The sequence below is a fragment of the Ceratotherium simum genome, chromosome 4 (genome assembly GCF_057802395.1).
Source record: "Ceratotherium simum simum isolate JZ-2026a chromosome 4, ASM5780239v1, whole genome shotgun sequence".
Lineage (NCBI taxonomy): Eukaryota > Metazoa > Chordata > Mammalia > Perissodactyla > Rhinocerotidae > Ceratotherium > Ceratotherium simum.
The window spans coordinates 79164781-79191542 of NC_141903.1; the positions used below are offsets into that span (position 1 = coordinate 79164781).

Genomic DNA, 26762 nt, shown 5'->3' on the forward strand with positions numbered 1-26762 from the left:
GTGTGCTCCGTTTTCCCTGCCACCCCCGCCTCCCCTCCCAGTACCCTTCCATCACTCCCCCCGCCCCCCGCCTTTTTTACGCGATGTTTCAAAGGCTGTGAGCGGCTCTCCTTTTCCCATTCGTCTTCTGTCACTTCCTTCCTGGACGCAGTTTTCTGGACGAGTCTGGTTACTTTTAATCCGGTCGGCCGCTGAGAGCCACTTTCTCCTCCTCCTCTTCCTCCTCCTCTTCCTCCTCCTCCTCTTCCTCCTCCTCCTCCTCCTCCTCCTCCGAGCGGCCTCGGCGCGCGCGAATGCGCGGCCCCGCGCGCGCCTCCCCCGCGCGCGCCCCCCTCGCGCGCGCGCGCGCGCGCACACACATCGTCTCCAGCTCTCTGCTCGCTGTGCTCGCAGTCACAGACACTTGAGCACACGCGTACACCCAGACATCTTCGGGCTGCTATTGGATTGACTTTGAAGGTTCCGTGTGGGTCGCCGTGACTGCATGTTTGAATCAGGTGGAGAAGCACTTCAAGGCTGGACGAAGTAAAGATTATTATTTTTTTCTCTTTCTCTCTCTTAAGAAAGGAAAATATCCCAAGGACTAATCTGATCGGGTCTTCCTTCATGTAAGTACCTCTGACATTTCTCGAGGAAATAGAAATAGCCTGGGTATTGTCTCTGTAGTCTGCATCAATATATTCCACGGCACTGGGTCTCTCCCTGTGCCTTTTTGAAGGCTGAAGTTGAGGTTTGTTGTGCATTCTTTTCGTTAGATTCCACGATTTCCTTGTCTGTTGCTAAAAGTAACTTTTTAGATAGTCTTATCCATTTGCCATCAGTTATTGAAATCACTCCTGACTCGTTCTTGTCACATCAGTGTGTTTAAAGTTTCATGAAGTTAGTTCACGTCGTTAGCATGTTTGATATGGTGAGGTGTGTGGAGCCTGGTGAATTTTAATATTTCACAGAATGTTGTGTGACCTTGAAGTACGTGCCTTAAGATTTAGCCGTTAGCTCACTGTGGAAAGATGCTCCTATGAGTTCCCCCAAAGACTCTGATTTGCTTTGGGCTATGCTTCTGAGCCACTAATTCTTGGGATTAGTTTGAGCTGAAGCATGGCTGTCTGTCAGAGTGTACCTTTGTGCATCTCCTTCCCTTTCCAAAGTGGTGGCTTGATAGAGGGCTTTTTAATTGGTGTGGACAAAAAGTAATACCTTGGCCATGGTAGTCTATACATTTCACAATTTGCATTGGGATTTTAGTATATGCATTGCTGTTCAGGTCAAGTAAAATATATAGCTGTTTAAAAACAAACAAGGTTATGTCAACTTAAATTGCCTTCTGTTTGGGCTTTGGATGAAAGTTACCAAACTCAGTGGTAAAGTTTGGCACAAAGGAAGTATATAGAGGCACGGCACATTGTTTATTGTATTATTAAATATTACGCAAGTATTTTAATTTAATACTGATGTTATCTCCTTCCCAGAATATCGCTATTGATTCTTAAAGGAAATTTTATATCTGAAACATTTCTGACTATTCTAGGTCCAGTAGTTATCATTTTGTGGGAAAAGCTCTTTATCTTCACATTTTAGGAATGTATGTCTTTTGTGTAAAATACCTTTGTATGTAAATGCTGACAGGATAATAAGTAGAATCAGGCTCTCCGCCAGTTCTTTACCCAGTCCTCGGTGGAGAATTGCTTTGACACAAAGTGGGTTTTACTATTGTGAATCTGATACTAACTCTAATAGTAACTGTCTTGTGAAATGGTTAGCGACTGCATATATTTTCTAAGTGCTGTAAAGGGAACTCCAGCCACCTCAATATACCAGTCAAAAAAGAGTGACCAGCCTCTTTTTCACTGGCACCTTGCAATGGAATTGTGGTTGCAGAGTAAAGATGTTTATGTGGAGTATAATAACTCCAATCCCTAGAGACTTGGTGGGACATGGAAGTGTGACCACCTGTGAACTCCATTTAACCTCCGTATTGCATACTAATTTTGGCTTTAAATAGGTTAACAATCTCCAATTTGAAAATAAAACATTTTATTTAATTTTTAAAATAATGTCAGTTTTGGCTAGTCTTTGAAAACATTCAGTATGTACTAATATGGCACAAGCAGCATTTTTGTTTCTCCATCAGTTTCGGTTAAATATAATGCAGTTAATAAACCATATTATTGTCTTCCAGTGTATGCCTGAAATTATTTATTGAGTTAAAGGAAGTAGTTCTAAAGCAAGTAGGTTCAGAACTTGACAGGTAAGATGAGATGTACCTCTCTCGTATCCTATCTCAAGAGGACAAAAATCTCTAAAATGAAATAGCCCATTCTATTTGTAGGAAAGTACGTTTGGCTATACATTAGACTAACTCAATTCTAAAAGTTTTTGTCAAAACACACTTTAAACTCAGTATTTGTTTGAAATATAGTCCCTCAGTCAAGTTAAGGAGACAATAGTTGGCAGTTATCTTTACTTCATGTTTTACAAAACTTTATAAAAATCTACTGTTTTTTACTAATGTAATTCACACAGCTTTGGAGTATTTTGTGGCATATTTTCCAGACTTCTTACTAAAGACAGTGTTTTACTTCATTCATTAGTTATGCTATTTATAGTCTAACTGTTGTGTATGTATGTGGACTATAGTGAAAGACAGTATTAGAAATGTAACTTTTATTGAGTATTATTTGTTTCTTAGGTTTAATGAGCACTTTAAAATAAAAAGCCAATTTTCCCCCTTTCCTGAGCTGTTCATACTTGAAAAGAATGCAATCACATATATTAACTTTTCAGAATAGAAACACGTTAACATTAAATACATGAAATTTAAGGAACAAGGACTTGACTGCACCTTGCCTCTTTTCTTCTTTGTAAATATATTCAATTTTCAAAATTTGGGGGAAATAGTTCATTCCAGTAGGGCAAAGGGCTATCTAATGATTCAAAATTGAGTCCTGAAAAAGCATAATGTTTTATATTTTTCAGATTTCTATGAATTTCTTCCTTGGCCCTCACTTGACCGAATCAATAAATTACATACCACTACAGCCATATCTTTCTAACAAATGATTTCTTGTATTTAAATTTCTTTTATAAAAAAACCGAGCTACATAACTCCTTGGCATATGATAACGTGATATTTCAAAACTTTCTTCTGTTTATTGTAGTATATTTTGTGGTTTTATTTCCCAACACTACGTGTGGTATATTTTGAGTCTATGAAATCTCAGAAAGTGACAAAAATGGGGAAATATCCGTGCAGCAACTCTTGTTCTACAAAACAACAAAAAAATAGTTATTAAACAGAGAACCTTGGCTTCAGGGACATGATTCAAAACATGGGAAAATTTCATATTCAATTAAAGGTCACAGAGTGGACTTTAAAGAGATTATTAATAAAGTTCTACTTTTTCTCAAAAGCACATCCTCTGAGAAAACACCACACAAATTAATATCCAAAACTTATAAAAATGCATATATTCATTTTATGGAGATAGTGATTGCCTGGACACAAAGAAAAGATTTAATCACTGAGGTTCAGTCCATGTGCTGTGTGTGGAAGGGGAGGTGATTAAGATCCCCGGCCTCAGCACTGTACCTTAATCTCATGGGCTCATGGACTGCCCTGTACTCTGCAAAGCCTGACTGTTCACCGAGATCTGTCATCTTTAGGAAATCAGACCAGATTACAGAGGCGATTCACAAAACCGGGAGCGACAAGAGAGTCTGTGCACCTTACAAAAGGCGGATTACGCAGTTCACATGTTATTTTGATAGGTCAAAGATAAAAGCTGATTGTTGAGGAATGGCAAGACACTCCAATTTCAAATGACTGTAGATAAGTATACCACAACCCTGTTGCTTCCTCATGATGCAGAGCCATTCAAACAGTGGAAAACTCAGTTTTCAAATGACAGGCTTCCAATAGTGAAATGAGAGAAAACATGTCCTTTTTATATTTGTCTTCGTTGCTTAAATTTTAAGTTCCATCACTTCTTTATGAACAGACATCAAGTTCTGGCTGCTTCGGTGAAGCAGTTATTATAAGGCTTAATTGCAATAGACATTTTCAGAGGCGTTGTAGAGAGCACAAAACAGAATTTGCCAGAAATAAAACATACATGCGTGGTATCGAGTAACTGAGCAGAAAATGCATGGTAGTCGATAGCCATTATGTTGTTCTGTTACCAAATATATTCTTCATAAAAATGTGTAATTACGTAGTTATGAATTCATACATTTGAAAAATATCTTGACAGGTGTTTATTGGTCAAATTATATATATTTCATGCATGTTATATAAAGATCATTCTTTACAACAAAATATGATGTTTTGAGAGTTTATCTCAGAGAATAAAGTTTTGGTTTACATAATAACATTTTGAAAACTCCAACTTCTTACACATCCAACTCTGCAGTAATTTCTTGCTCCTTTAAAAATTGAAGTCCTTTTTTACCCAACTGATGCCTCCTAGTGTTTCACACAATAAAACACTAATGAGTCACTCATAAATGTAAACATTGCATTTTCATTGCCTACATCTTCTGTGATACATAAAATTAATATTTATGTGTTTAATTTTCTGTGCGTTATTATAGTAAGATAGGAAATCCTAGTGAATGAGATGTTTCATCTGAGTGTATTTGTGGCACACACTTGCAGGTTTGCTTTGACCATAACAATATCTTATGAAGTTTTAATAAGTTTGCTACCTTCAGTTCTAGTTTATATATTCACTGCTTGTATTCACTTTTATTCCAAGTGAAAAACATAGGCAGAGTAGCAGAGCTTCCATTTTGTAGGCCTGGAAATTATATAGCTGAGCTCATCCGGGAATGCCCGATGAACAAATTGCAAAGGGACTAACCATTTCATTTAAACGCTAAAATATCTTAAAAGAGGTATAAAAATTTGCCTACTCTATGTCTTTACACTTGCAAATTTCTATGTAAAAGTGGAAGAAAGAAAAAGAGGGTTTAGAAAAAAATAAAAGATAAGTGCACAGATTCCCATAAATATGGAGTATATCATTTTATTAGAAAATAACAACAACAAAACTTGCCTTTGGAGTATATTATTCTACATGATAAAGGGAAGACTTATTAGAACATAACTTCCCAAGACCAGCAGCTTGTCTTAATGAGGTAGAGGTTAGTGGATACCAACTTTGGTGTGAGCTTTCTGTTACTGGGATGATGAGCGTAGACTCGGTATTCTTGCCCTTCTGCGATTTCAAACAGCTTTCTGATCGCCCTTATGAAGATGCAGACTTTAGTTTCTGAACGTTTTTTTCTGAAAATATTTATGAAAGGGAGGAGGCATCCTCAAATGGGTCTTAAATTCAAAGGATGCGCTCAAAAACCTGTAACATTTAGGGGCCTCTCCCTGAGTTGTCACACAACACACGTGCACAAAAACAGTCACAAATTTCTTCCACTAACACAAGTGTTCTGAACATCCAAACGTAGACACCAGACTGAACGTTGTTCATTTCTATTGCCCACGTGTGTGTCATTTAGTCCTCCTGATTCAAAACACAGCATTTTAACAATATTTGACTCTCATTTAAGATTTTCTAATTTGGTCAATAATACAGCACTATTACAATTCTGTGCTTGTTGGACACATTTCAAAGAATGTAAGGGGGTGTGTTCCTTTCGTTCAAGGAAGCAAACATGTAGAAAGGGGTGGACCTTTCCCACAAGAGCCACATTTCTTCCCTTGGAGAACTGAAGCAAATATGCAGTATGTAAGTGAATAACAGCATGAGAAAGAAAATAATTTCTAATGGTCTGCTATGGTTAGTGAGCAACAGAAACTGTCAGGTTTTCTTAAAAGCAGTTCTTATTGACAACCTTTCTCATAATGAATGCTGAAAAAAGTCTATGAAAGTTTTGTAATTTTAATATTATTAAACTTCCAGAAAGTGCTCTAGAATTAATTTTGCTCAAAACAAGAATTCAATAGTAACTATTTTACAGATGTTTTGAGGCATAAAGAAATAAATGGAGCTAAGCGCACCCATTCCCTACCTCTCTCTTTTAAGAATAAGTAGATAGCATCAGTGTTCTTATGTTAGTTGTTTTTATCTGTGCAAGAAAAATAAGGACATTCTGTAACAAAGAGTACCATTGTAAAAAGTAAGGTTATAAATCATATTATCCGATATAGTATTATCTCACATTTCTTTGATATTATTTTAACGTTAACTGCAAAAAAGAAAAGTCATATTCCTATTACGTATGGAAATTATGTGATACCTGTTATATAAATCCATGTTTTGGGTTCAGGTGATAATATGAGTAACATTCATTTGTCATCACCATAGTGCATTTGTTGTACATTGTCATTGTATTGCCCAAGTTAAATCTCTGTGTTTATTTTTAAAATATAGCTGGTGTAAACAAAGTTCAAAGTACACATGAAGAGAATCTTTTGAGGACATTATAAAGGAAATTGATGATATTAAAGCGATAAAAACAGTAAACCTATTACGGGCAGATTTCTGCAGGAATCATTACTCTTTAATAATGCAGACATTATAGAGACTTTATTAATTCTTAATGCTGTAAATTTGCAATGAATGGAGCGATGTTGTTCATCCGGCAAGTGGTTGCGATTCGTGTAGAATGACAGTGCAAATCTTCCAGTAATGATTTAAATGAAGTGCTTTAAACTTGTTTTTAGAGACTGGAGAAACTGATCTCTGAAGCAGTCCCTGGTGAGGACCTGCGTTTTCCAAATAGCGTCCTGAGCGTGGTCTGGTTTTCCTCTTGTGTCTTGTTGTCAAAGATAAGATGCACATGAAGAATTCATATAAATTGTTCTCAGATACTATGGATCTCTAGCATATTGGATTTAAAAAGCGGTGGGTGTGATCCTTTGATAGAATGTGAAGTGTTTTTTAAAACAGCTAACAACTGCCTGTCTCTTTTTTTCACGTTTGTGATTCTTTCAGCAAGTTAAAATGATAGCAAGAGAATGCATCTTTCCCCGAAACCCGAAGAGAGGCAGTTTTGGCTTAGATATGCTTATTTATTTGCAAGGTTAGAAAATAGATTCATTAATGTAAATAAGTGAGGATAGACAAGGAAATTAGTCTATTACTTAATAGAGTAAACATGACTTTTTTTTAACCTTCCAATTAATTGTTGACCATGCATAAGGTGTCCAACCAAGACTTATTATGGAAAGCTGGTATTATTGCTTAGTGTAACATGAGGGATTGGGATTTCTTTAAAGTAATTTTGAAGTTGTGATTATTTAGCAGAAATATTCACTGGAGCATTTTATTTTTAGAAATCATGGTCTCACAAGGAAGCCTTTATAGGACCGACTACCTAATTGCAGTCAAAAATCTCTTTAATGAATGAACACACACACATACAGAAGAACACACATTTTAAGAATATAATGGCCTTATATTTTTCAAATTTTTTTGCCATGTTCTTCATATCTGAGCAGCACATATATGTCTAAGCAGATGTTTTAAGTTATATCCTTCATGCAGGTGAGTCTGTAAATGTACCATTTAACTTAAATGGCTTTGTGGGAAGGTAGTTTGAGGAGTCTCAAAAGGAAAAAAAAAACCTCCAGTTACTATAGTTTCAGCTCTTTCTTTTTAAAAACAGTAATTACACTCAGGATAAAGAAAGAAAAATAAACTCTTTTAATTCTTTGTAACATCCACAGTTCTGAGGTAGAGCTCAGTGTATTTTTATTTCTGAATATGCAGGGCAGGTACTGGCAGCAGAGCTGCAAAATGAAAACTTCCTGGCTGCAGACCAGATACAGTGCACAGTGCCACATCATAAACTTCCCCTCTTCTGTCTCGGAGTGATTTCAGCCCGAAGTAATGTCCTTTTTCCCCTTGCGTAGGCTAAGGAGCAGAGGGCCTTCTTCCTGGGCAATTGCTTTGGGGAAGGAAAAGCATAATGTTTCTCTTCTTTAGCTTGAAAATTCTGCCTCTTAAATCACTAAGACATTAACTGCAAAGTGGATTCAATATGCTTCCTTTTTCTTCCCGTATAGCAGTTTAGAATGCATAAAACAATAGGTGTAAGATAGAACATGAGACCTCTCCCCACCCCCTTTTCCAGCACACGCAGGCCCAATCAGATGTCTATATTTTTTTTGTTTTGCAGAGAAAAATATATAATGGTTTTTTTTCAGTGAAGCCTCTGCATTATATTCCAGATATGTTAGGTCATTTTTTGATGCAAATTGACATTGAGTGTTTTTTGTGCTTATCTCGGGAAATAGCAATGTGTCACCACAATATGTGTCACTACAATAATTTTTATTGATAAACACTCACACTTTTAATGATTACTAGGTCAAAATACAGAGTACAAAGAGAGAAAATATGGGCTTTGGTTTTCAGACTTGGTTTATGCTCTTCATTTGAAAGGTACAGTGTAAGGAATGTGCTTATTACCATGCAAAATAAATCCACTTATAAATACCTGCATTAATATTCTCTGCATTTGAAACTGCAGTGTGAAAACTCATACTTCTCCTTGTAAAATAAGGTAAAAAATTGTTAAAATCGGTCTTTAATTACCAGTTATATTTTCAACCGTTACCAGTATGATTTTCTAAAAATCGTATTAAAAAATAATTTCTAGCTGCCATGGCTCCTTTCAATCAGTAACAGAATTCTCATTTGTGTGAAATGTAGTCAAATTATTGCCAGCACACCTTTCTAAGACTAGGCTTCTCTTGCTGAAGTGTATTAAGTGGGAGCCTGAAGTAGAAAGTGGTATATAATACATGTTTGTTCCAGCTTTATTTTTAAACTAAATTATTGATTTAACAGTATACAAATAATATATAAATGTTAGTTTAGTCATTAACCCACTAAACTAATTATTAATTGCCTATATAAAAGTTACCAATCAGACTCAGTTAAATGTAATTTAATTTTATTTCTCCTTAAACTAAAATAGATAAGAAAGATAATTTTAATTCTGTTTAAACATCAAGCAACTATTCTGTGGATGCAAGTGTTTCCTAATAAAGTGTCAAGAAATTAATATAGCATAGAGCTTAAAATGTAAAAGGGAGCTCATAAGAATGTGATCACGATGGCCTGTTCTTGCCATAGATGTTAGGAGCAAGGACCCTACACCTAGCACACATTCAAGGCCCATTAGCAAGGGGGAAAAAATGTTAAACTTTTTTTGCATATAATATACATAGGAGTCAGTAATTTTTTGACGTTTAATTCTTACAAAATTAGACATTCTTTTGAAAAATTCAGATTCAACCTTTAAAACTATGTTTTTATTTGGAATATGGTACGAGACTTCTTTATCTTCTTGGAATTTTCTCGAACCGTAGGATAATTTGAATCATCACCACTCAATAAATATTGTTATTTAGACGCATAGTAAAGTTTGGAGTTGTTTAGTATGTGTACTGAATAAAATTTTTTTAAATAGGAAATGGATTATCTTGCTATTTAAATATTATAAAACTATACCTGATTAAATCATGAATCTCTTGGAGGTTCTTGTAGTAGGTAATTATCTAGGTAAGAATTTTAAAAATTTTAAACTGTTAACCAATAAATTACTAAGTACTTTTTTAAGGTGCCTGATTTCCATTCACATTTGAAGAGCCTCATTAAGTTGTTGGGTGGTCTTTAAGTAAAGGTTTTGTGGTCCAGAAAGTAGATCTTTTCACCCTTCTTCTGTAACAGTTAATATTAATATGTTAAAAAGATATAAATCCAAACCTAATTCCATCAGGAATTTTTTTCTTAACTAAAATGCTAACAAACCTGGCTATTAAAAAAAAGTCTATCCATTTGTTCGTTTCTGGTATATATCGAAAGACCGCTTAGAGTCTGTATAGGTTATAGGTTACGGAAATAATTTTGACTACATTTTTCTTTTTTTTCACATTTGAGTTTTTCTCTCCTTACATAAACCAAAAAGAAATTCCCACGATGACAATAATAGATTTGCAAAGGGCTGGGTGAGATACTCAGTCCCACTGCTTGTTTCGCTGCGGCCCTTTGGTTGACGTGAATGGACAAAGTCCCTTCTAGGGCTGTGGATCTTGAGTTAGAGTGAGTGCTATGTGATTTTTTTCCCTTCTCTCATTTTATAGCTTCAAAAATCAAAGAATTCTTGACTGCACCCTTTTTTTCCCTCAAATTTTATTGTCTTTGGATTCTCTCCTGAGTTTCCTTCTTGCTTCAAAATATTTGGTATTGTGAGAAAGCAAGTACACTTTTAACTTGTTTTGACTACACATGAGATCATAGAATTGTTTCAGGTGTTAACTTATCTTCTTACACTTGAGAGATTGATGTGGTTCATCACAGCCCAATGCCATGTCATGAAAGAGCGCCAGACACTGATCTTGAAACAGCGAAGGCTACAGGATGTGTCTTTGTGAGGAACCGCCGACAGCTTTAGAGTCCGTGGATGGTACATCCATGGCAAAACTGCACAGCATCGTGAAGTCTCAGGAGGTGGTACAGTTATTGGACTAGTTGAACCAAATTATGGCTTTCATGATTTTCTGTGGTTGGGCCAAAACTCCAAGGTGTGTGTGTGTTGTGTGTGCATGAATGTGTGTGTGTAGAGGGCGAATAGGTAGGGGGAGCAGAGAGAGTGAGAAGCAAAAAGCATGAGAGGATGAGGGTGAATGCAAGAGAAAGAGAAAATCAGTTCTCTTGATTTGCAAGCATAAAGAGTTTGAAGACCCCATTGCCATACTTAATATTTCTTTAATCATACAGATGTGTGATAATAGACAAATAGGCCTATAAGCAATAGAGAGTAATGGTTAAGAGCAAAATGGTTGAGCCCCAAACTGGACTCAAAATTCAGCCTCCCATTTAGTGGTTAATGGCTTTAGGCAAGTTATTTAACCACTAGAAAGCCTCAGTTTCAGCATCTGTAAAATGGGGATAAAAATACCACCCACCTCTTAGAGTTGTTTGTAAAGATTAAACAGGATAATATATATAAAAGCACAATATAAGTGATCAGCAATTAGTAAATTATTATCATAGCACTGCTGTATATTTTAATGATTTTATCTTCCTGCCATTGATGATCACTTAGAAATACTTGGTGGGATAATTATTATGAACTTTTTTTCAATAATACTTTCATACCATTAAAATTGAGTTGCTTTCAGAGCAAGTCTCTAATTCTGATGCTATGTTAGGTCACTGTTAATGATCGCTAAGTATAATATACTTCTTTCTCCAAGAAAATCAAAACCTTTCACAGATCAGATGTTATTAAATAAATATCATATTTTTTTAGAACCAGAAATGGAACTAAAGAAACAAAATAATTTCGTCTATGTGTTGTAAAAGTCATTTATTGAAAGTTCTGAATTCCAGGTAGATTATTGCTTAGTTTTAATAAAAGTTCAGTTTGGAGGAAGTATTTGATGTACATGGACTTATTAGGTGGTTTTAATAGTGAAAACAGCCTCGCCAAGAATTCTAAAGGTTTTTTTTTTTTTCCCTTAGCATCAGTATTATCCACTTTTGAAGGATACATTAGTATTCTTTATTTTCCTTGTTATGCAATTTTGATTGTGGAGATAGAGTTAATTTATGAAGAATGAGTGTCGTTTTACTTGAGTATCTTTCTATTCCTTCACAACCACTCTTGCATGTGATAAGTATTCTATAGATATTTGTTGAAGAAATTAATGAATTGTATTTATTAATAAAGATAAAATGTATTTTTTATTTGGGTAGTTAAAAAATGAGTAAGTGCTACACCTATCGTCCTTTTTTTCCCAAATTTGAGGGATTGTTCATTTTAATTACAGTTTATCACCTTTGAGATGATGAACAAATGAATTTATCTTAATTTCAGTATTTGTCTTCATATGAGAAGAAATATAAAATAGTACAGAAAATGCAGAATTTTACCTGAGGATTACACCTTTTGAGAATGCAAATAGATTTAGGTAGGATGTGGATGAAAATGGGAATATTTCTGGTCTCAGAGCCTATTTACTACTTTTTTGTTCAGCTTTTATATTCACTTAATTTCTCAAAGAAATTCATATTTTGGATGACAGGTAATGTCGATGAGGCCAGCCCAGTGTAGACAGCCTGTGGAGTTACAACCGCTTCAAATTATCCTCGTGTTCTTGAATAATACGCCTCCAGTGTGCACCTTGCATTTCAGCTTTCTTTTCTAGCCCGGTTTTAATGCCTGGCTAAAGAGTGTTCAGTGCAAGGAATACTTGCAGAGTGGACTTCCCTATGGTAAAACAGCATGGACAGCTCCCAACACTGCAATCAAGGATGCCTCTAAAAGCTTTAATTTAAAAATAATAATAATAATAATAATAAGTCTGCATGAAGATGATGGAGCCCTGTAAGGCACATGGGCTTAGAGAATTATTCCCATCTGCAACCCCCTCCCCCTGCTTAGTAGCCCTTTCCAGGGTTATGATTACTGGAAAATGGCTGTTAATCACCAGATTTTTTTTTTGACTGCAGCTGCTTCAGTCAGACTCCTAATCTATTAAACAACTTCGTCTCCAGTTTAAAATTTGCATTGTATACTGTATAGAATAAATTTTCATTGTAATCAGAGAATCCAAGAGAACTTCCTGATATGATTTATAGAAGCACATTTGTTTTTATGTATGGACCTCTCTAGTGCCATTGAGCAACTGTTTAAACAATACTGTGGTTGATCAGCATAAAATAAAATATCGTAGCAGTATCGAGTACAAGCAGCATTTACAATAGTCACATTTGCAGAACATTTGAATTGTGGCATCTCTAGCACTTGGCAACGTAATACCCACATAATTCAAAACTTAACCCAGATATTTAAAATTTGACTTGAACCTGAAAGTGTTTTTAGAAGTTTAGCATGCTTGTACCAGACTGTGGTAGAGTGGTTTGGCGTCTTTTTCTACCCTAATGCTTATTATATTTGCCATAATTTGAAGAAATAATCCAAAGCCTCAGTCAATATTTAGTGCTAAGAGAGGACAAAACAGCTCTAATTTACAAAGGACCCTTTTAAAACACATTCTTATATATAAAATTGACAGGCTCCAAGAGGTGGTTGGATGAAGTTCATCATGTTGGAAAGAATGTTTCAATTAAAGTTGAACACTTTCTCTTCCAGGTCTTTTTTTCTCCCTTTTTTTATTTGCTGTGCCAAGGTATCCATGTGCGTTTTTCCACTGTCATCTGGCTCATTCCCAGCAGATGCACACAATCTGTTCTGCTGTCACTAACAGGGTTCGGTTTATGAAAAGAATGTGTCAGAACATGCCACTATAGTCACTTTTACAGGTTTTTTTAAAGAGCAACTGAGAATATATGCATTGCCCTAGTTTTATTGTACTCAGCCTTTAAGAGATTTCTAAGAAACTTTTATAATATTCATAGATCAGAAGCTTTCTTTCAAACATATTTTTGACCAAATATTTACTTTCCATTAGAAATAAAATTTTAGAAGTTCACAAGCATCTTTAATGATGAGCAAAATGTAATGATGAGCAAAATGTATTGTGTTTAAATTTGAGTAGATTTTCATAGGAATGTTGAAAATAAACTAAAGACTTTTATGAAAAATCAAATTTTCAATTACGAAATTTACTTCATAATTATTAAATACATCTCATATTTAAAAAATCTACTTTTGTACTCAAATCGGGCTTTATTTAAAAAATATTGTGATATACTCTTTAGGGTATGGTCATAAATACCAATTATTTGACTTGCGAGATAATATTGGTTCCCTTAAGGCTTTGACATCATTAAATTAACCCAAAGGCAATTAAACTATCAAATACATCCTTATCTTGTATAGAGACACTTGATAAACTGTACTATTTCAAAATAATGTGACATTTTTCTTTTGTAGATGTTCACATTTTAAAAGCATAATAGGTAAATATTTCTGAACTTAATTTTTATTTATTAAGGTGTCTCTATTCCTATCAACTACTCTAAATAAAAGTTCAGTTTTTTGTTGTCTTCTTCATAGAAAACAATTTCTCTGGTTTTATATAAATAAAAAAAATTTGAGCAATGGAAACCTGCATTCAGTCCTGAAATAATGAGCTTGAGAAGTTAGCAGAATTTGAAGTTTTAAGTATGTGTAGTAAGCACATACTGCATGTATATGTACATGCAGATAGATAATGGACACATTTACATTTTGTATACACATCATGGTATTTAAATATCTCCCAGAATTGAAGTACATTTAAAATGTACTTAAGTGCTAATTTTAGATTTTTAAAATAATTTTTGATATGAAGAGCTACTCAAAGTTCAGGAAAATTAAACATTTTTTTATCAAAGCTACAGTCACATGATCTAAAAGTGAAGATTCAGAAACTACATTAATGAATAATCACTTCTACATATTAAGCATTAATTACATATATTTATATAGGAAAACTAGTTATTAGATTCTACATAAACAAAATTTATGAAATACATTTTAAGGCATAATTTCTGTCAGAAAATTCTCTGATTATGAAACTGATATATTGTCACATAGACAACTCAAGCAATAAACATTAAGAGACCTTTTTGAAACAACTTTGTACATTTTAGCAAGAAAATAATTTGGAACTCGTTGGCTCTCTTGTCATATCATGTAAATTAATTGCTAAATTATCTTTCTAGAGTTGTATCCAATGATTGTTATAGTAAGTTTTCTTAATACCTAAAGAAAGAGGAATCCTTGTCCATTGTATTCCAAGTAGAGCAATGTATGCATGTCTGTCATAAGTTGATTTTGTAATGTTTTTGATGATGTAAACAGGGCACGTATATTTAAGACGAGTGATACAGGGCAGTTCTGAACTTCGCTTTTTTCTGCCAACATTTTAATTTATCCATGACTTCAGTGTTAGATAACTTTACTTTTTAACTAGTCTGTGGGTACTTGAATTGTTATTTTTTGGTAATCCTGAATATTTGCTCTTGGGATAAAAAGGCTGCTCTACACCAAGAATCACAGGGGGTGAACTGAAAAGAATGTTCGGTCCAATCCCATGGGACGTCAGAGCCTCTTACCCTTCCCCTCAAAGCCATCAGCAGTGGGGCTGGGGAGAATTGCCGTCGTACATTACAAGATGGTAGACTTAGCCTTGCTAACTAACTACTGCCACTACTGGGGAAGGAGTCACAGAGACTGAAGAACAACCAGAATCTTTTCTTTTGCTACAGTTTGAATATATGTAAGATCATTTCAAGAGAAGACGTTATAGGCAAACTTAATTATACTTATCCTGAATGACTAATTTTTAAAATTCTTTATCGCTCAAAGTGTAAATACAATCTTAAATTTCACTGGGGAATAAAAAGGTTACTCCTCTTAGTGACATTCACAGAACGTAAAGAATATTTGCAAATAAGGTTTGCCTTGTGAAATATTTTTAGATACCAGATCTTCTAAAAAGGTAAGCTCTTTTATTTAATAATACCTTATCAAGAAATAATCAGAATTATTTCCTAATTTTATTTTTAAAAGTTAAAGGAAGAGTAATTTTGAAACTTGAAATTTTCCTGGGTCTCAAGGATATGAGGCCAATTTATCTCAAAAATACTTTTTTTGAAGTTTGCCAGTTGCCTCCATTTCCGACATGAGTGCCACCCTCTTTTGTGGTTGGGAGGTAATTCTCTCTTTGCATTTGCTTAGTCATAGGTCTTTTTGGAGCAAAGATAGATTATTTTTGTGAAGCTGTCCCCAAAATATGTATTATTCATAGACTAAGAAACCCATCAAAGAGTCTTGCTGCACGGGTAATGATAGGTTGGACTGCAGTGACCAGAAGGCTCTCCACTCAGCTTTCTTTAGGGAATTTAAAGACAGTTGTATCCTTTTTTCCATCTGCATCAACATATGTTGACCAGTTGGTTTTCAATTCTTGCTGGCTTCGTGGTTGGAAGTAAGACTGATCTTCTATAAATATAATTGATACTTTCAACTGTGACTTAGGAATCCCACTTCTACTTTTATCCAGCATCACTACTCAAGATATCTCTAATAATTCTAATAACTTTTATGATATGTGTAAAAAGCTTACATTATTAATTTGAAAGTATTATTAATTACAAGCATGTTTAGATAATAACAATCACAGCTAACACATTTTGAGAGCTTACTGTATATTAGGGCACTGTTCTAAGGGCTTGAGGCTTTATTCACATTAATCACTTATTCCTCAAAACCAAATGAGATAGGTACTGTTACTATCCCCATTTTTCAGATGACGAAATTGAGGCAAAAAATTTAAGCATCTTGCCTAAAGATATCCACTTTGTTAAAGGCAGAGCTAGAACCTTAACCAGATAGCCAGTCTCCAGAGTCCGCTTTGTGGCACCCTAAGCCAAAATCTCACATACATTATCTCAGCAATTAGATAAGAAAAAGGAAATGACTCAAATTGAGAAACTTAATTTCGCACGGCATCTTGGGGAAAAGTATTCAGTAACCCCAGAATGACGTGTTTATAGTTATATTTGTGTGATATGTTAGGACGGTTTTTAAAGAGAAGTGAATTAATTTTTGATCTATGATACAGTTCCATATTGTTAACCTGGAAGGAAAAAATATATATTTTATCAACTATTTGATAGATCTTCTTTTCACAAGCGATGTCTTACTATTTGTGAAAATATATTTTTCCAGTTACAATACTAGCTTTAATTGAAATGTGAACACTAGTTTTATGTCATCTCCATCTAGTGACCTCCAGTTTGCTTCTCACTTTTTGAGCTGTTTTAATTTTTAACCTTTACTTGCAGAAATCATAGTAATTTATATAGTTTTAATTTAAGAATGTGAGCTGTATGACAGAGTCTATAAATGGGTATTAAATGGATTTCAGGAGTTATTGGGTTAATTTAATGAGTGCAGATGGATATTCTGGAGAATTTGAATTCAAGCACACCCCTAACTTTCTCTCTATGGTTAAAAAAGAACACAAACAACAAAACTTTAAAACCAGAGATAGATGTGAAATAAATACTGACAGGTTAGAACAACTTGCCTTATATTTGAAAACTAGGAAATGTTGTGTCAAGTTTATTCATCAAATGCATGGCTTTTAGTTTTTGATTGAATATTTCTGTGTTCAGTAAAAGACCTTTTGAAAACGGAAAAGGATGGCTTTTAGAATTTTTACTGAGAAATAATATGAACTTTCTTTCCTCTAATCAGGTTTTCTTGTTTTTTCATAAGAGCATTACCGTGCTCTGGATTAGAAGTGAGGACAGAGAGACTGGTCAGAGGTCAAACAGGACTCAGATATTTCTGAATTACCAAATTCATACACTTCAGACTTCAAAATTAATAGCTAGTATATCTTTAAGGTCATGGATTCCTTGCCAAATTTCCACAGTGAATTTTAGTAACTACATTTGGTTCCGCTTCATTTCACTGTTGAAGAGAATCAAATGCTTATTTGGATTACTGTGCAAACACCAAAATAGTCTGTGTTTTCTGTATTTAAAAATGCTTTTATTAGAAATGTGACTTGGAAGATGAAGATTTGGGAATTAGATGTGTAATTTGGAATTAATTGGTTACAGTGATAAATGGCCTCCATGTCACTTTGTGGTGCCCACTGGCAGGAGGAGTTTTGTGTGCTATGCAGTATTAGGTGCCACTGGCAATGCTCAGTGTTCTTTCCTCTCTTTGTAACGAAACCACTGAGGCTCGTTATGTCTACTTCCTAATGTGATTTTGACGACAGTTGCTTGAATTCCCTCTTTGGAACCTTCCAACTTTAAAGCACACTCTTAAGACTCCATAAAACACCAGATTTATATTTAGTATCCATTTGAGTTCTAAATATACAGGAAACAAGTATTCACTATAAAGGCCTGGAATACGCAAAGACTGAGGAAGAAGTCATAACTATTGGCTAATTCTGTAAAAGATAATTACATTAAGTTATTAGTAACGTTTCTGAAAGAGGATTGTGATGTAACTAATATTGCATTTTGAAAGCCTTTTCAAAAATTTTGATCATCCAAGGGCTAAAATCAATTAACAATTTCTCACAAACAGAATCCATTCAAAAACTATGAGCTGTAATTGATCGTGGGTATAGGTTAAGTGACAGGGTCGTAGATATAAAACGTTAGGTGTCCTTCAGACAGTTCTCAGTCCTGGCTCTATGGGGAACTTTTCTAAACACCGATTCCCGGGTCCCACCTCCAGATTTGGATTAAATTGGCCTGCCATCTGGGCATTGCTGTTTCTCAAAGCTGCCTGGGTGATTTTAATGTGAAGCCTGGGTGAGAACCACTATTTAGAAGATACATGTGAATCTGGAACTTGGCCGTACAACTCCATGCATTCTGAAAGTTAAAGAACCAAACAGGTAACTTGAAAACGATCTAGGGCTCTGCGCATAAAATGTCTACTGCTATTTCCCAACACTTCCCCTTGGACATTGACTACGAATTTACTAGTTCATCAGTCAATTCTTTCACTAAGTGTTTCATAGGAGGTGGCTGTCTAGGCGTTAGGGATACAAAAGAGAAAGATGGAGTCTCTGCCCCTGAGGACTTCAGTCTGATGAGGGAGATGAACATGCCAGATGCAATTATGAATGCAATGTGATAAACAACGCTATACTGCAGGTGTTTTGAAGGTAAAGTGGATGCTTAAGTGACGAAATGTTCAGCTTTTTTGGGAGATGACTAGTCAGGTCAGTCTTCAATAGAAGAAAGGACACGTAAGGTGAGTCTTAAATGATGGGTCAAATCCTGGCAGTATTCTGGAAAAGGGAATCTTTTTGATTCGTCTCCCCTCTGAAAGCACAACAGACTTGCATGAGTTTTTTATATGGGCTGCCATGTACTCAACTTTGCTTCCCCATTTGGAGAAGCTGCCTAGGCCTTGTCTAGGACTTTAGGTTCTGTTGAAATTGGGGGCAGCTAATGAAGCTACGAGGATGGTACAAAAAATAGGAAGAACCTAGCTCATCCGCTTTCCATTCTCTGATGTGACAGAAGACCTCACTGTTACGGATCTCGAGGTAACTTGGTAGGACTGGCTCCTCCTCCACTCCTACTCGTGCCCTGTTTCCTAGACACAGCTGAAAGGAAGGGTGGCCTGATCCAGGTCCTCCCCTGCAGTGCACTGTTTGGACAGGGGATGTGGAACACGTTATGAAGGAGGGAGAAGCGTGTAGCAACTGTTAAGACACCACCACAAGAATACTCTATATAATGGAGACACAACTTTTATCTCTTACAGAAAGTAATTCAAAAGAAAAACTTCAAGTAGTATTTCTCCTTTTTTTTTTCTTGTTCTAAAAAAGCAAAAATAGGTAAATAAAAATACTTTAGGGATGTCATACCCTTAGGAAAAAGTCTTGTGACTTTAAAAGTACTCTATTAAAGGTACTCTACTAGAAGGGAATAAATCTGTAAGACATAGCAAACCATGGCCTTATAAGAACATAGAAGCAAGAAACTGGACTTGTCCCTTCTGTGTTGCCAAACAAACATATAACGCGCGCGCACACACACACACACACACACACACACACACACACACAGGTATCAACGTCTCTGTGTATATTAGAAGACAGAAAAGACATGATGAGAAATATAATATTATATTTCTAGTATATTTATATTAAATTTAAATTTTATATTTAATTTACTATTTATATTTAATTTTATTTAATTATATTTATATTAAATGTAAATATAAATTTCTACTATATTTATATTAAATATAAATATACTAGTTCCACAAGTTACATAGAAAAATTTTACATTATTTTATAGGAAGCCTTACTATGAAAATGAGCTACATCCAATTTTATGTGAGGGGCATTAGATGGTAGTCTTAGTTATATAACAGAATAAAATTCCAAGTCTGGAAACCAACTCTTCATTGCAGCTACTAGACCATGTTACCTCCTCAAACGAGATCCTTCATGAAATAAACCCAGTTTCCTATTGGGAGGGTGGAGGGGGAGCTGGGCTGCACTGCTTGATTATATTATTTCCCAGTGACTAGGGTAGAGAATTAAATTACTTACGAAAGATTGAGAACTTTGATCTAATGGGCTGACTTTTTTGGAAGTCATAAAATGTACTGAATTTGATCTCAAATAGATAATACGTTAACATCACACATGCAATTAGAAAATTATCACCTTGAGTAAATTAAGTATACAGCAATGAATTCAATTAACGTAGTATTAGAAATTTACAAGTCATTAAATATCATAAGGTGAGATTTTTTTTTTTAATGCAACTGGAAACCCTCCAAAGATTCAATATGATCCAGGTGAAAATGAGTGCTTTTAAGCCCTTGAAAGCCCCCAATGCTGGTTTTTCAGGAAAGGGGCATATTTATCAGGACTGTTTTATCTCAGAAAGGCAGGGCTATCTATGATTGCACCTTTTAAATCTGTTGAGAGTCAGGTTATCCAGGTGAGTTTTTCTCTCACATCCTGCAATAGCTGAGAAGCTCTTTCATGGTAATCAGCTCATAAATGGAGAGACACTAAATTTCAAGAACATATTACATCCAAATAAGATAATGCTACAACATGCTATATTGGGGTGTTATATTTCTAAGAGAGTTTAGTACAGTAGATTTCAGATCTGGCTTCACATTTGAATTCTTGGAGAGCTTTTAAAAAACAGCAGTGCTGGGGAACCAGCTCCAATGATTCTAATCTCATTGGTCTGGGATGGTTCTGGGTATTAGTATTTTTTAAAAGTATCCCAAGTGATTCAAATGTGCAGTCAGGGTTAAGAACTATTCTTAACATTTAAAATCTTGAGAACTTTGAATCATCTTTGAACACTAAGGTGAAGTAAGTAAGGAATATTAGAATTACTTCCCTTCTAACTATCAAATCGAGAAGAAAATAAATTAAGTTATAACAGAGAAATTATATCTTCCATAGGATCTTCCCTTTCCCAGTTTATGAGACCAGCTGCATCATTCCAGTTTCTAAATTATTGGCATTTCTGAAGATGAAGTAACAGGGGAAGTGATGAACTTTATAAATAGACTGCCTGGAATATTTGGCATGAGGGGTCAAGATGTAGGCGAAGCTGGAAAAGACTTTAGTTTGTCTATTAGCCAGAGGCCAACAGTTGTTAAATTCCCTAAATTTCCTTAAGAAAGGGAAGAGTAAGAATGCCTTTAAGAACGTAATTTTTTTTTTTCTCCAATGCGTAGTCAGTAAAACCCAGAGGGGAAAAAAATGTACCTTTCGAGCCAAAATTAGGTCATGCCAACCACAGCAAATTGGAAGCTCTACTTAAAATGTAGTCTTGCAGGATTGCTGTGGATCATCTTAATGTCACGCACGTGGTGGGGCTGATGCTTCCAGATCGTGGCTGCGGGGCTCTGCCGAGGAGGCCAACTCTGCTGCCTGAGTGCGACCGCCCCAGTTGGGCTACAGTTGGCACACACACTTGACCTAAGGTTGGGTCTGAAAGGTATGCTCTGGAATATGGCATTTTTTAAGGTGAAAAAAATTTACAGTTTCTAAAAAAACCCAGCAAACAACAAACACAGTTCATTTTGTTTTATGGTTCTAGAAGGGGAAAATGTTAAAGAAACAGGGAATGTATAAATCCAGATTAGTGGCCAGCAGACACAGCTTCCTGGTAATTAGCAGGAGGTTGCCCAAGAACTACCCTACCATTCAAAAAAAAAAAGAGAGAAACCAATAAAGTAATAGTTTGATTCATTTATTCACCTGTTCACATTAGAAGTGGTGGGATTGTTCTTTTTCCCGCCTTGAGGGATGTGGAAGAAAATTAGGAGGCACTTCATTCATTTCCTTGGCACTTATCATTATTAGAATGTTGAATCTACTGTAAAATGCAATATATTTCCATTATGTAAAAGAAACTGCTGCTTTTTTCCTGCCTGCGGAGCATAGCATTTCATTGGTGTTTCTATTCGTTATTTGAATATTGAACTGGCCATTAAAATGTAACATTTCCATTACATAAAGGGAATTTATACTCTTTCCTACTTGCCCAAAGTACTTAATAAAATAATAAGGCCTGTAAGGTTTTAAAAACTTCATTGTGGAATGCACTAGAGAACTTGATCAAGTTGTGTAAGGAAAGTATTCATGTCTGTTATAGTATCCTATGTGTTTGTTCTGTTCTCAAAGAAAAAAAAACTAAAGTATACCTTTTGTTGAACATTACTGAAGTCATTCCCACTCAAAAAAAAATCTCAAGTTTTTAGACGTGTTCCTAAATGAGCACATATATTTGCAGCTGATGGCTTTGTAGCCATTAGCTTTACATCAATGTCATACCTGCAAAAAGAAGTTTTACTCTTCCAGAACAACTTTCAAACGTGTACAATTAATTATATCAGTCTAGTTCCCAAATCATCGGCATCTCTTAGGATGAGGTGGCAGTGGGTATATAATATTCTATCCGCTATGAACTGAACTGGATATTATGCAGGAGATTGAAAAAGTAAATGCTTTCTTTCTGTTATAGAATACTGCATTCTTCAGTTGCTTAATATAGAAACTTTCATGTGTTAAACGGCATTCTCCTTGATTTTTCTTGCATGCTGGTTCTGCATTCTCTGATAACACAGGAAATAAAAGGCCCAGTCAGTACTGCATGAGGACTCGGGAAATACTTCACACAGGAGAAAACACTTGAACTGGATCTTAAAGAAAGAGCTTGAATGTCTTGTGTCTTGTTGCTACACCTTGCCTTTTGAATATAGACTCTAGCATACCACCGTGTACCCAATAATACAGTCACATGCCCAACTTACAAATAATTTGTGTCCCAAATATCTGTTTTAAAACTAGAAAACCCGGAATTTAGTTTTCATGGAAACAGTTTTTAAAATGGGTGTTAGCTTCTCACATGAGCCCACAAAAACCCATTGAACAGTTACAATAAAATTTTTAAAATAGTAGACCATACAGGTGTTGTGATACAAATAACTGAATTGGATTGTTCAAATTTTTCTTAGCCAGTAATGCTTAGCCAAAGCAATCTTTGACGGGCAGGTGGAATTTTTTTGGAAATAATGAAAACAATTTCTAGGTTTCAGAATGTAGTCTACCACATACAGAGCTCAGAATCATAAGTGATGTTCCTTCAAAGGGCAGATTTCCAACCACAACCTTCCTGGGGAGAACTTTCAAATGATATTTAGGTAATTAGAATGTTTATTGGAATTTGAGGATTACTGCTTAAAGATTGCAAGTATTCTTAGTTTATAATTTCGTTTAAAAATAACTTTTTCTGTTCCTTAGTGCAGATATGTAATAAGCATCACTCTAAATGTTTATTAGTTATCGTTAGCCAACATGTGGAACATATGAGAAAGAGAATTCCCTGAGGGATAACTAAACAAGAACTAAAGAAGAGGACAGAAGGGGATTAAGAAGGATGAGTACATGGATGAGAGTGCCTGAGAAGGATTTGACTAAGCCAGCATTAGGACTCAGGCTTTTGGGCTGCAGACTCCATACCCTCATCTGCTACGCTATGCTGCCTTCCATGACCCCGAATAAACTCGTACTAGGCTGCCTCCTCCAGGAATGTCCCAGGCTGACTGAGTTTTATTGACCATGTGTCCAAAATCTAGACTCTGCCAGGCACTTGGTTAATACAGACTTGTTAAATGAATGAGCAAATGAATTCTTCCATTCCTTTCCTTCTAAATTATAATCTCTGTGGAGTCTTATTCATTTTAGGATCCCCTGATGTGACCGTGAAAGTGCCTTGAATGTCTTTTCAGTGGATACTCTACATAAATTGACTTGAATTGAGAAAAAAGAGTTGATGGGATTTGAATTTAGAATCTCTTCTAAGCCCTGGTCATGAGGTGATTTGCATATTTAGGGAAGTGGAGATATATGCATTGAGTTTATTTGAATTAGACATTCAAAAAATGGATTTCATTATCAGGAAATTCCTAAATTTGTTGAGATTGAATTAGTAGGAAGAGAGTATTTTGCTGAATGATTTTATGAGTCTAAAACAGTATTCCATATATTTAACTCAAAGAGTTTTTGTTGGTGGTGCTTTATGAACTTTGTGTTTTTAAAATCCTCCTTTGAGGGGCCGGCCCGGTGGCGCAAGTGGTTGGGTGCGCGCACTCCGCTGCGGCGGCCGGAGGTTTGCCCATTCGGATCCCAGGTGCGCATTGACGCACCGATTGTCAGGCCATGCTGTGGCTGCGTCCCATGTGAAGTGGAAGAAGATGGGTGTGGATGTTAGCCCAGGGCCAGTCTTCCTCAGCAAAAAAAAACAAGAGGAGGATTGGCAGATGTTAGCTCAGGGCCGACCTTCCTCACACACAAAAAAATCCTCCTTTGAGATTTTTCTCTACATCGTCTAGACTTGGACCATAATTTGTGCACACGTTCAGCTACTTTACAGGAAATGTGCAGGAAGAGAATGAAAATTCATGTAACATGAAATGCATTATTTTATTCACTGCGTTTCAAATTATTTATCAACTCAACTAGGTATTTTATTCTTCTGTATTAGAAAAAGAATCTGTGAAGAGTTAAGGAAAAAATATCCAAAATTATTTTTAAAAAATGTAGCATGTTATTACTCTATGTAGTACTGTCTGTAAAACTTCAATGACCCTTTTCCAAAAAGTGAAGTAATTTGTTGTGGAGATAAAAATATTTTCAGATTATTTAAGAAAGTAAACTTGAGTATGGGATATATTTTTTAAATGCTTCTCAAGTTATTCTATATAGCATTTATCAAGACTCTCAAATCTCAAAATTTAATAGTGGCAGTTAAAAAATAAAATGTAAATCTGAGAAAGAATTCCAAAGCTCCTTTGTAAATGTGTGTCTATTCTCCAGTTTTCTTCAGCAAGGACAGCACAAGGACTGCCACCTTTCGAGGGTGCCCCTCCCTCCCTGCTCATCTCCCTTCCTGCACCTAGAGCCACTGTGGAGAGTAAACCACACATACGCTATTCTAGAATGGGTCAATCCATTCACATAAATACTAAAATTAGAATGTGGTCTCAGAAACACAGAAGTAAAACCCTACAGTCTCTACGGAAAACAATTATGATACATTGCGGTCCTTTTTTCTCATCACAATAGAAAAAACGTCAACTTTTGTGTCTTCAGTAACCATGGTTCTCAAGGATTTGGTGAAATGATGTATGTATAATAGCACTGTAAAATGGAAATACTCTACAAATGTAAGTTATTCCTAACCCTCATTAGATGGTAAACTCCTTGAGCCTGGGGAATGCACCATATTCGAATATCTTCATTTTTTCTCACCTCTAAATGAGTCTGTTACACATAAAGGATATCCCGTAAATGTATGTTGAGTTAATTTGGAGCAAGTGAACGAAGGGTGTTAATGGCTCCTAATTCAAATGAGAGAGACCTAGGAAGAACACTTAGTTAAGCACTTCCACCATGAAGCCTTTCCCCTTGGAGTTATCTTTCCCACATCTGACTTGTGGAGGACTTCATGTGTACCTATTTTATGGTATTTATTAATTTCTATCTTGTGCTAAAGTTAATATTTAAAGTATTTATCAATTTGGTAAAATTTCAGTTCTTTGGGGGGCAGAGATTAAGTTTTATTCATCTTTGTATTCAGGATATACTCTCTGAAGGATTTATAACCTCTCAATTAACAAATTACTTTTCGTACCAGATCTGTGTACTGCCTGACTGGCTGAACAAAGATCCTTCCTTTGTGTAGGCGTTCCATTCCTGTTGTGAAATGCTATTGTTACTACTCTATGAAGCTATAGTAATAATATCTATTTATTGTATACTAGTATACATTTTATAGCTGGGGAACCTGAAGCTGAGAAGTCACATAGATTAAAACTTTGGTCTCTGATTAGGAAGCATTGTTCTTATATAGCTGCAAAAACTGCTGTCAGTGGTCTTTATTTCGTTTCGTATGCAGGTAATGATGAGTAATGATTCTCCATCTTTCTTAAATTATAATATTATATTTCTTTCTCGATTTTGCCCCTATGTACAAATTACGATTTTTTGTGGTTCTTGTGTCATGAGTGAAAGTCACAAGATAATACTGTAGTAATTGATAAAAAATGTTGAAAGACATATTTATGATTTATTAAGAGACAGTGTATCTTACTGGCTGTGGTTGGACTTTGTTTTGTCTAATCAATTCATGTTAAGTTGGGTTTTCTGGTTTTGTAATAAGCACCTGAGTAGGTTGATCACTTATTCCTGTAAATATACGAATAACCAAGTGCATTGGAAAGAGTTTGTAGCTTTTGTAAATCCATTATGTAGACATCTAACAAAAAGTAACTCAAGCCTTTTATCTATTCCACTGCTAGTTAGCGTAAGTATATGGTGGGAATAAGAAAAGCAAAATGATAGTCAAATCATGAAGTTTTACTCTTCACTATCAATCTTCATGATGTGCTTGTTTTAATAATATTGTTATCTAAAATGATAGTCATTTTTATTTTGCATAGATTTCATTTATTCAGGCAATTTCTAATTACCTGTATCCATTTAAGTATGGTGACTTATTACCGTTTTCAATTCATTGAACTGTCTAGGCATTATGTAGCTGACAGAATGTTTCTTCTCAGTGGTCCTAATGGAAGATATTTGGCTACCTAGTGTACACAGCTGTTTGATAATTGACTCTTGTTCAAGGGTGTAGAAATCCAGCCTCGAAGACCTCATTATCCATGAGGTACCCACCTCAGCTGGAGCTACATTTTAACACCACATTCTTAAGAGCAGCGTATGTACCATTTTAATTATCACTTGG

At 35.3% G+C, this 26762-nt stretch overlaps 1 protein-coding gene across 4 annotated transcripts in view; it reads left to right on the forward strand.

The window, feature by feature from the left end:
- The first annotated feature begins 351 nt into the window (after positions 1–351).
- The window catches only part of MEF2C (myocyte enhancer factor 2C), a 146990-nt gene continuing 120579 nt past the window's right edge, over positions 352–26762 (forward strand). For 2 of the 4 annotated variants that reach the window (XM_087430067.1, XM_087430068.1), the window contains exon 1: positions 356–608. The gene's annotated coding sequence lies outside the window, so the exon portion shown is untranslated. Of the gene's footprint in view, positions 609–26762 lie in introns of all 4 variants that reach the window. The other 2 variants (XM_087430071.1, XM_087430070.1) reach the window with 2 other exon arrangements.